An 11,536-nucleotide genomic window follows, 5' to 3' on the forward strand; every position below is an offset into this window, starting at 1 on the left:
ATTATATGATTAATAATATATAATCCTAATGTATAAAATATAATTAAAAGTCAAGATATAATTGTTATAGTACTTTCAATAGTTAAAATCAATATTAGTATTATTGATAATATTATGTTAGTTATATAACATATGAATATGAATGTTGATACATATATAAATTGTAATATTAATAATATTAATAATATTATTATTATCACTATCATTATTAAATATAATCAGTATTACTAAAATCATTAAATTATTATTATTATACAAGCTATCATTATAATTAATATCAATAATATCATTGTTATTGTAAATATCATTGTTAACAATATTATTAATAATTACCCTTATACTTGTCATTTATATTATTATTGTTAATTTCCTTTTTGAATTATTATTAATATTAATATTAAAAGTATTATTATTATTATTATTATTATTATTATTAATGTATTTATATTTACTAATTATTAATGATAAATATAAACACAGATTGATAATTGTAATCTGTTAGCAGTCCCTATCCAACTTTAATTGAAATGGAATCCTGTCTGAAATCTTGCATATGCGAAACCAAAGTCACAGATGATAATAAAATCAGTTGAAGGTCAATTTCACTTTTATTTTTCCTTCTGACAGAATAGAACTTGTGGAGCCAATTAAGCTACAATACAAGTGTTAATTGATTAAGTTTAAGTTGTAAAGATATCTGTGAACCTCTATACAAACTTCTACTAATACAATTCAATGGAAAAACAGAAATGAAAGAAACAAAAATCATCTAAATCACCTTATTACTTTCGATCTCGGTTGCAACTACAAACCCAAGTAAACCTATATAAAATCATCATCTTCAAAAGACACCATCATCATCATCATAGGAGACCATCACAACCTAAATCACTCTCTCTCTCCACATTCTTCTTCTCCTTCCTTGTAAACCATCAACTCCATCACCAAACTCACTTAGCTACCATAATCACCACCACATCACCTAAACCTCCACCATCCTCTTACCTCCTCATAACCATCGACAATCTACAACTACTATTTCTGTTCTAATCTAAAACGCGTAAAAAAAAAAAGAAATGAATATCACTGTTACCATTCCGGTTACGGGTTGATTCAACTTGCAAGCCAACACTGTCGAAAACCACCCAAACCTATCACCACTCCTTCGGTGAACCAACACAACCATCGGCTACTGTTAAATCATCAACAAACCACCACTTCACCACTTTGATTTATTAGCAATATACATCACCTCCTAGCTGTAATCGATTCACTTGTTCTACTGCTATTCCTTTCTGTTTTGCAATCCAAACACCATCTTCATAAAACCGCCATCACCTTTGTCTTTCTTCTTCTCTTCGATCAAACCACCACCAGAAATCATCATAAGCTGTTGTTCGCCACCAGGAAACCCTCGCAACAGCCGATTACAACTATTGTTACTGGTACTATTTACTGTTGAAACTTCTGCTGTTACGTTATATTTTTTATTGTTGTTTTCACAGCCACGAAACCACACTTAAAGAAATTGTTATTGTTACAAGGAGAGGATTAGATAGAAAAGGTGATTTATGATCAAAATTCTTAGTTATTATAATAAATGATAATGGAATGATGAGTTGTAAATCAGGTATTGTTGTTTCTATGTTAACAGACGAGCCCCACCACCATATTTGCATCGTACAAGTTAATTTTTTTTTTAAACTTGTTGATGGTATCTATCTATGGACCGTGCCCTATTGTGTTCATTGGGCCAAAAATTTAATTATTGGATCAGATAGAAGCTGGGCCAGAATTATCATGGTGGACTTGCTTTACGAATTGATCTTTGGGCCATATATTTTGAGTTCCTAATTGGGCCGAAACCCAAATTTAAATAAGGATGATTATGATGATTGATTCATGGGGTTTAGATGATAATGATATAAGATGATAGATATTATAAGATTATGATGAGTGAGGTTGGTTCATGATAATGATAGTGGCGATGATATGATATAGATAATGCTTAAATATTGATGATGATTTAAGGATGATCGTGATGTTACTTTGATGGTGAGCTAGACGTTGATGATTAAAAGAATAGAGTGATGATGAAACTAAATCGACGATGATGTGCATGATGAAGTTACAGTGGGTACATGAATAGGATATTGATTGATGATGATATACGAATACAAAGATGACGATGATAGTTTAAATTGATGAAGAAAGAGAATCAGAGAGATATATGGGTTATATATTTCATTCCATGGATTAAGACAGAAATGTTAAAGCAGTGGAATGGTTTGGTGTTGTGTGCTTATTCGAGAGGTCGCGAGTTCGAGTCCGGTTTATGGAAATTCCTTTTAAAAGCTTATTTTGAAGGTAGTATTATTTTTATTAACATTATTATTATTATTATTATTATTATTATTATTATTATTATTATTATTATTATTATTATAAGTACTAGAATCATTATTATTATTACTAATAGTATTATTTATATAACAAATAAATATTATATATTTATATTAATATTACATATAATTATATTAAACATATTAACATTGATTATATAAAAAGTACATATAACAAATTATTGATTTTTGATATAAATAAAATATATATATATATATATATATATATATATATATATATATAACTACAACACTTAGTATATATATATATATATATATATATATATATATATATATATATATATATATATATATATAAAAGTATTATATGGAAGGAATTATGTGATTATATGTGTTAATATATATACGAATGATATAGGTTCGAGAATCCAAGGTCAACCCTACACTTGTTAAATGACGTCATATGTATTTTTACTACAAAATACAGTATGGTGAGTTCATTTGATCCTTTTTACTCTTTACATTTTTGGGACTGAGAATACATGCACTGTTTTTACAACTGCTTTATTAATTGCTTTTGAAATATATTTTGAACTGCGAATACATGAAATGCTTTTATAAATGTTTGACGAGATAGACACAAGAAAAACATTCCTCGAATGAATTATTATGCAGACAGAAGTTCTGCGGATTATTATTGAATTATGTGGACATGATAATTGCCACCATTGAATTATGTGGACGTGATAATTGACACCATTGAATTATGTGGACATGATAATTGCCACCAAATGATGTGAATGTTATGTATCGAGAGAATGATTTTATACACAGGTTATGTGTATGTTATTTTTGTGCACAAGATATGTGTACTGTTACTATGATTTATGAAAATGGTTTCGTACACGAGAAAGATGTACTGTATTTAAAAGATATCGCATGTACATTACAGGTGGGTATAGGATTCGGGCCCATTTGTACCATGCAGGATTTAAATCTTGTGGTCTATCAAAATGATGAATTTTATTATTTTATGATAAACCTATGAACTCACCAACTTTTTGATTGACACTTGAAAGCATGTTTATTCTCAGGTATGAAAGAAATCTTCCGCTGTGCATTTGCTCATTGTAAAGACATTATTTAGAGTCGATCATCACAATGGAACCAGATGTTGATGACTTCGTCCAGACGGATTAGGACGGGGCATGACAACATCGATTCCATCACCTCACACTCTAAATCAATCATCACAACCGCACCACAACTTATCATACCAAAATCTGAAGAAGAAGAAGAGGAAGAATACTTCAGAAACTTGAAACCCCAGCCTACTACGGTCATTGAAGGAGCATTCACTAAAGAAAATTACGTAAACATAGAAGCTCCGGACGAGGAAGAGCTGAATGAATTTGATCGGTTTGTCACTCAGGAATACACCGGTGAAACTGCACCAAGGTTTTCCAAACCAACCGCTCAACCAACTCCTGATCAATCCACGTCATCCGATCCTCAACATGGAGAATTCAACAAACACATATCACTTTCGATCAAACTTGGTGAACCCCAATCTGAAGAGGTATTACAGGGCTGTTGGCTTGAGGAACAAGCCTATAGGATCTTCGTGAGTGAAGATAAACTCAAAAACGTGCCTGTAGCTGAAAGGTTCAAACCAATCGGGTGTTATGATTTTCTTAATGACAAGGACAAGTTGATAATGTACCGTTATCAAAGGCGGATTTATAAGAACTGGGATGAGTTTGATATGGAAGACCAGAAAGAGAATCCGATTATTGTCATAAACAGTGTGTTCTGCAGGTCATTATCTAAGAGAGTGTTTACCCCATTTTTTAGAGTGATTCGTTCAAACGACCAAGAGTACACGTTCTCGGAGTATGATCTGAATGAACTCAATCCGGTTGATGTGTTATTCCTATACAATTGGTTGAGGGACAAAATAAGAAAAACCTGGGTTATCGAAACGGCAATCGAAAGGGTGAGAAGGTTCATGAAAGACAAAATTAAACTTGTCTCTCAATATGATCTTCAGCTAGGTGTCGAATCAATTCAAAAGAAGATCCTGCTCTCCGCGCCTAATCAAACCATCGACACTCTGGATTTGTCTCAATTCAAGATATGCTATTGCTTGGACGCCCCTGAAGAAGGCTTCATTTTTCTCAACAAAATCAAAAGGCCCATATTCATTCGCAAATCCGAGCTGCCAAAATACTCAGATGGAACCCTCAAGCGTGCTCTAAAGTTCTTCGACATTTGCAAACGAACAGAGAACATAGGGAACTATCAAAAGCTGATGACGAACGAGATGGCAAATCACATCAATGAACTCCTTGAATTCAGGCTTTATATGAGGCAATTTGATACTTCGTTGGGGATTAACAGGAAGAAGAACTACTTCACGGGTTCTCAATATGTTTCATGATTTGAATACAAAATCACCAGCCTCAAACAGTTCATACTTCCCAAACACTATGAAAGGAACTATACATCGGGAAGTGACGTGATTAAGGCGATGAAAGCTGAGGAAGAAGCAAAAAAGAAGGAACTATCAAGGAACTATACACCGATGAAAGTGACGTGCTAGTCAAAGCTGATGATTAGGATGTGATATTTTTTGAAAACCGCACGCCAAGGGGGAGATTGTTGACATATGTTTATGTAATAGTTTAACGGTTTTAATCTTTGTTTGTAATGTATTTACTAGTAATTACCATGGTAACTATGTAACTTTTGTAACTAGGGAGGTTGTCATATATAAATAACCTCCGCACATCTAATTAAACTAGTTATCCATTTGCACTTACATTTCTCTTGTATTCTCTCTCAAGTGTTCTTGCTAACTAATACCTCTAACCCACTAATCAACTCACAAACCGGTGGATCTAGGCTTCTTTAGGGACTAACACGAATATTGCTCCGCTTCCTAATACGATTATTACTCGGGCAGAAAGACCTGAGAAGTTCACCTGGGAACACACGTCGAATCTATTTAAGGGAATTGTGTCAAACACAAGCCCGGTTCAACCTAATATCGGTTAGATCGTTTTTAACTTTATCTTTTAATTATTTATTTGTAATTTGATTATATGTTTGTGATAATATGTTTAGTTATTTCAGTTTCGTATACGTATTTACCTACACTGATATCCCAAAAAAAGTGCAAAGACTCTAAATGATATCAAGGTACATCTCTTCAAAGTTCTAATCAAATTAGTAGCACTTATAAAATCAAAAATTAAAGACCACTGGAAGACCGAGAAACTTAGACTCAAAAGGATGCTTGTTCGTCATAAGAAAATTCCCGAAGAAAGAAAGTTTATCAGAATTATATGAGTGCTTCACAAAAATATCACCATTTCTATCCATCCCTTTTCATGCATCAAATACAGTCTACAAAAAGACTATTTCACCATTTTTCCAAAATAAAAAAACTTCAGCCTTACTCTTTAATCACCTTTTTCACCCAACATTGCTCACGATTTGACAAAGGACCTAGAAATGCAATGGAACATTCAATGGTTTAACTGCTCGATTCCGAAATTATAAAAGAAACACCCAATGTGCTCTCTAGACCCCGATAAGAGAGATTGGTCCGAGTTGATAATCTATTCAAAACTAGTTTCAAAATAATAATGTTCACCTTTGGCAAGAGAGATTGTATATTTTTGTATTATAATATTGATATATAAATATATAAATATATAAAACCAATATTTCCCGATTTTATGAGGCGATGATACTGAAATGACGAAACTGATATCTAACGATTTTGCCAAGTATCTAAAGTATTTGTTAAAAAAACATAATGGCGCAAGCATTAGCACTAAAATACTTGTTTATGGAAAAGTCTAATATCCTTTAAGGATCGGTGAAAGTCAAAATAATTCTATTGGCCAATTTGTAAAAATTAATTGAAAATGTTGCGAGTTGCTTAAAGTGTAGTCAAGTAATTTTCATTGCTAAGAATTATACTTTAAATAAACATTTTCAGAAATGAAGTTTGCTTCATTGCGTTAGAAGTTGTGTTTATTTATCATCTGACATGATTATTCAAGAGCTTTGTGTTCTCAGCACGATTTTATATGGGTAGAAATTCATGGTGCAAAAATCGAAAAAATCGACCGAGAACTTGCCGATAACTTGTTTTCAGAAGGCTGTCAAGTTCTCGTTTCAAAAAAGTCGGTCAACTTTCAATTTTATCGGTCAACGAACGATAAATTGAGTTTCTCGGTCAACGTCCGATAAATTGAATATCTCGGTCAAATCTCGGTCAACATTTGTTTGTAGCTATATATTGTATTATGTATCATAAAAATTATATCAAAAGTCTAATAATTATACTAAGCATGAATTGTTATTTTATAATTGATAACTTAAAAAAAAAAAAAAAAAAAAAAAAAAAAATTCTCTACCGTACAATGCACGGGCTCATAAAACTAGTTTATATTAGAAAGTCAACGTTAGTCAACAACCGAGTTCTCCCGAGTTCTCCAAGAACTCTCAAAAATTGTCCAGCCGAGAACTCCCCGAGTTCTGAGTTCTTAAACCTTAGGTAGTATTAATAGGAAAGAACATGTTGGGAGAAAGTGGGAGAAACATTCTGAACGACACAGTTACCTTTATTATATTTTAGAATATCGTTCTCACTCTGGTTTCACACATTCACTTCCATAAATTTGTGTTTCAAAAATGCTTCCCCCCACTTTCCTCTAACACATGGGCGAAAATATAGGGATAGGGTTGGAATCAGCTCACAGTAAATTTGTAATTTTAGTGCAAAAAAATTAGTTTTTTTTTCAGTTTGCTCCCAATAAATTTATTTTGTCCAAAAGTCTCCATATTTTCTGTATAAAGTCTTCATATTTTGCTCAAAAGTCACCATTTACTTTTAAAAACAATATCACCACCGGTGATAATTTTTTGTACGTCCGCCGCTACCCAACATGTTCTTCCCTCTTGATCCTAGCAATATATAGCTCACCTATGAAATTAAAATTTGGATTAGATAGACAAATGAATATGACTAGGTAAATATCAATACATAATAACAAGTATTAGATAATATGTTTTTCAATGCAGTGACACTCTTTATTTTAACTAACTAAGACAAAGTAAGTATTTCTTTTCAAATATATCATAAAAATATTATCTTATTAGTAATTTATAACATGTCACAACGAGAATTAATAATAACTAGTTTTGTGATCCGCGCGTTGCGACAGAATTATGTATATAAAGATTTGAACATATGGTTGAAGTACAACAAAGTTTTTATCAGCTGGAGTTACTAACTAACGTAAAAATATGGTTTGCTACCAACTGGGGAAGCTTTCAATATTATGATGAAAGAGACTATCGGGGAAGGTCCCTATGTTGTACCTTGAGAGTTGGCTGATTTGTAAGACATACCCACCCCATTGCTATCGGTCAATCGCCGCTATCATCCACTATTCATTTCTGCATTTTTAGCCCGGGGCCTTAAGGAGCATTCCATCACCTCACTTGGTTCTCAACAACAGAGTAGTTGTGGCCTTAAAAAGGATTAACGTGACAAAAGGAGGAGCAAAAACACTAAGTTACATACCTGAATAACAAAGTCGCAGAAAGTATGTACCTTCTATAAGTTACAAAGTCACTAAGTCCCATGAGTACTAACCTGTCTTGTGTCAAAACTGCTTGATTTCATTACCCGCCATACATGACCCAGCCATTTTACCACCGATGACTCAAAAGTTTAAACAGTGGGTTTAATCCTTCTAAGAGAGCAAATGCAACAAATATCCAAGAAGCAGTCAGAAAGAAGTAATTGCACCTGTTTCTACGGCGTAACCTTCATCTCATCGTCACATGGTGCCTCTACGCTTCCTTTTACAAAATGAAGACGGTGAATGCCAAAATTATGCTAATCTATGAAACCGGTAGTGTAATGGGATCGTTCTTAAAAAGGAATGAAACCCACATAAAAAACAAAACATGATTACAAAATAAAAAATAACAAATTCCTAAGGCCAAATTGCATTACTGTTGGCGGCATAGAACTACAATAATTTAACTTTCAATAATAAATTAATTGTTAAGAGTAAATAATATGGAAAAATTTGGAACTACTAATTAATTGATTTGTAAAACTCCTTTTGTAATATTTTTAACAATAAAAATAAAAAGAAAAAAAATTGAACCACTAACTACTAAAAGTCACTAAAAATAAACGACAAATTTTTATACATGTTTAGCATTGAAATTATGAAGTGAAGTTTAAAAAAAAAAAAAAAAAAAACCAAAAGCAAGGATCGTACCTGGGACCATTGGAAATCAAAACTTGACACAAACCAATATTAAATATTTCATAAAAATTATGTATGTGCCAAAAGTTGTAGCTTTTTTCAAAACGACTTATCGTAACATATTAAACGACTAAAAATCCCACGTCTTTTAGTTATATGATCAACATCTTTCGAACAAAATGAAATAAATTACCTAAAAAGCCCAACTCAACAGTACCTCTTACCCTCATACCTCATTTTTTTTTACATGTAGTCATGTTTAGAGAACCCATTCATATGTTGCAGCTATTGGACATATTTGATAACGACTAAATAGTTACCTAATGAATATCTAGTGTAACATTCCTAATGAGAATGTACTGTAACAATTATACGGACTAAACATCATTCAGGCCTATCGAAAAATGACAGTAGGATACATGATACAGATAATGAAGACCTAAAATTACCGTGTGTAATTTAAGTATGTTACCTTGATTATCTACGTATATGTATGTAAACAATATCGAAACCGCACCTTAAGAATAAAACGGAAGACTTCAATTGTTGAATATCGTTTGGTTCATGCTTAGTTTCCTTTGACTCACATCTTCTTGATTAAAATCAAGTAAAGCGATACCCAATGTCAAGTTTCAACCAAACCACAAACAGATTCCAACAAAAAATTGTAAGAACCATAAACAATATAATCTAATAAACAATTATAAGAAGGAATTTGTTCAAAGTCCAAAATTATATACTAACAAACTTGTGGTGCTGGTTACGACGGCGATGGTTACGATAATGGTGTTTACGGCGGTGGTGCTGAGGTCGGTGAATGTTCAACCACCATGGTGGTCGTTGTAATAGCGAGAAGGCTTAGCCATTTGACATAAATGGATTGAAGAATATGAAGCTTCAGTACCTGAAGTAACCGATTTAAGATGTTGTGACCACAAACATATCAACGGAATTGACCCAGAAAACACCACCATCTGGTGGTCGAATTCCGCACCGCCGTTGATTGTGTCAATGGAACTCCAGACCGATAACTCAATTTAGTAGCGATTTGATTTGTTAGCATATTTAAAGCTTCAATGAACTCAGATTAGGGTTGGTGTAGGCGTGAATATCGAACGCAAAATCTTGTCTATTGCCTCAAGACAGGGATCTGCAAAAGGCGGAGGTCAAAAGGTAAATAGAATTTGTGATTTGATTAACAGATATGATTTTTGTGGAGGCGAGTAGAGATTTTGGTGTTGAAGATTGTAGAAGTCATTAGAAGCAGATGTGGGTGTGCACATAATATGGTAAGTGCAAGGGAAAAAAAAGATTAAAAAAATACTAAAGTACTATTTGCGTTAATAGTGTTTTTTGGGGTGGAGGACCAATGGGGGATTGACACCATTTACCACAATTTATATATATATATATATATATATATATATATATATATATATATATATATATATGATTAATTTATTCATAAATAATTAGCAATTATTTATATATCTTTTAATATCAAACAATAATTAATAATTATTCAACGTAGAAATAAATAATTTGTAACTAATTTATAAGAGACAAACAACTAATTAGGAAGAATGTCTCCCTAATTAGAAGACGGATAATATTTTAGTTAAAATTGTAATCAATAGTTGAAATTTAAATGAGTAGTTTAAAATATAAGAGACAAATGTGTTGACATCATCACCGAAATCAATCGTGAGATCAGTGACGATTCTATGATTAAAACACAAAAGGGTTATATATACAATTAGAACGTTACTTTGTAATCTTTTCTAAAGAATAACTATTTACTTTAGATAAAACCATTTATTTTAAAAACATACGTGATCATATTTTAAATTTAATAGCGTCATATATAACTCAAACTAGTCCGGACCGGCCCGCACGTTGCGGCGGGGGCTTTCAGGCCGCATATTCACATTTAAGGTAGCGTTGTGTATTTATAGAGGGGAACACGGCTCATGTGTTAAGCGTCGTTTTAGATGTCCTTATGTTAAGCGTTTTTTAAAAAGTATCCGTTTCGAACGTAGTTAGTTTTGTTTTGTTCAATAAATTTTTTCGAGAGTAACGGTGCTGTCGAAAAAATTTAACTCGCGACGAGCAGAAAGATACGGACTGTCGTTGTGTTTAGCGTTTTTTTAAAAGTGTCCGTTTCGAACGTGGTTAGTTTCGTTTTGCTCATAAAATTATTTCGATCCTGACGCTGCCGTCGAAAAAATTTAACTCGTGGCGAGCGGGAAGATACGGGTTGTCGTTGTATTTAGCGTTTTTTAAAAAATTGTCCTTTTCGAGTATAGTTAGTCCCGTTGGGTTCGTAAGATTTTTCCGAATCGAACAGTGGTCTCGGAAAAATTTAACTCGCACCGAGCGAGAAGATAGGGCTTGTTATAAATTCGAGTGGAATTAGTTTATTTATTTTAATAAAATTATATATTTACACTTTTAACCCCTGAAAAGTGTAAACTTGGGGGACCGTTGTGTAAATATAGTTGAATTTGAGGGACCGTTTGTAAGGTGAAACCAAACTCAAAACAACAATACGATATAACTAAACTACACACTTCTCCACATCTTTTAGTATATTAAATATTAATTAATATTAATTAATATTAATATTAATGATACTTATAATAACAAATTCCTCATTAGTGGGGTTCAAGGACCTCGCTCCATTGTGCCTAGATTCCTACCGGTGAGATTATGATTTTAAAAAATTATTGTAATTGAATACATTTACTTAATTATCACCTTCTTTCTTTTTATATATAATTAGAATTAGATTAGATAGTTAGATTAGATTAGAAGTTATATTAGATAGATTATAAAATTAAATTGGATTAGATTAGAATATTAGATAGAAAA

At 32.3% G+C, this 11,536-nt stretch overlaps 1 long non-coding RNA gene across 2 annotated transcripts; it reads right to left on the reverse strand.

Annotated features, from left to right (window-relative positions):
• Window positions 1-6,798: 6,798 nt before the first annotated feature.
• LOC139865991 (uncharacterized) lies at window positions 6,799-9,947 on the reverse strand. 2 transcript variants are annotated; one of them, XR_011765187.1, is made up of 3 exons: window positions 9,183-9,947; window positions 7,761-8,246; window positions 6,799-7,362 (listed from the first exon to the last, which is right to left on the reverse strand). It is a non-coding gene; the product is annotated as an uncharacterized lncRNA (long non-coding RNA). The 2 variants fall into 2 exon arrangements; XR_011765186.1 differs by lacking the exon at window positions 6,799-7,362 and having other exon boundaries at window positions 7,412-7,912; window positions 8,038-8,246.
• Between the last annotated feature and the right edge of the window lie 1,589 nt (window positions 9,948-11,536).

This window comes from Rutidosis leptorrhynchoides, chromosome 9 (assembly GCF_046630445.1).
Source record: "Rutidosis leptorrhynchoides isolate AG116_Rl617_1_P2 chromosome 9, CSIRO_AGI_Rlap_v1, whole genome shotgun sequence".
Taxonomy (NCBI): Eukaryota; Viridiplantae; Streptophyta; class Magnoliopsida; order Asterales; family Asteraceae; genus Rutidosis; species Rutidosis leptorrhynchoides.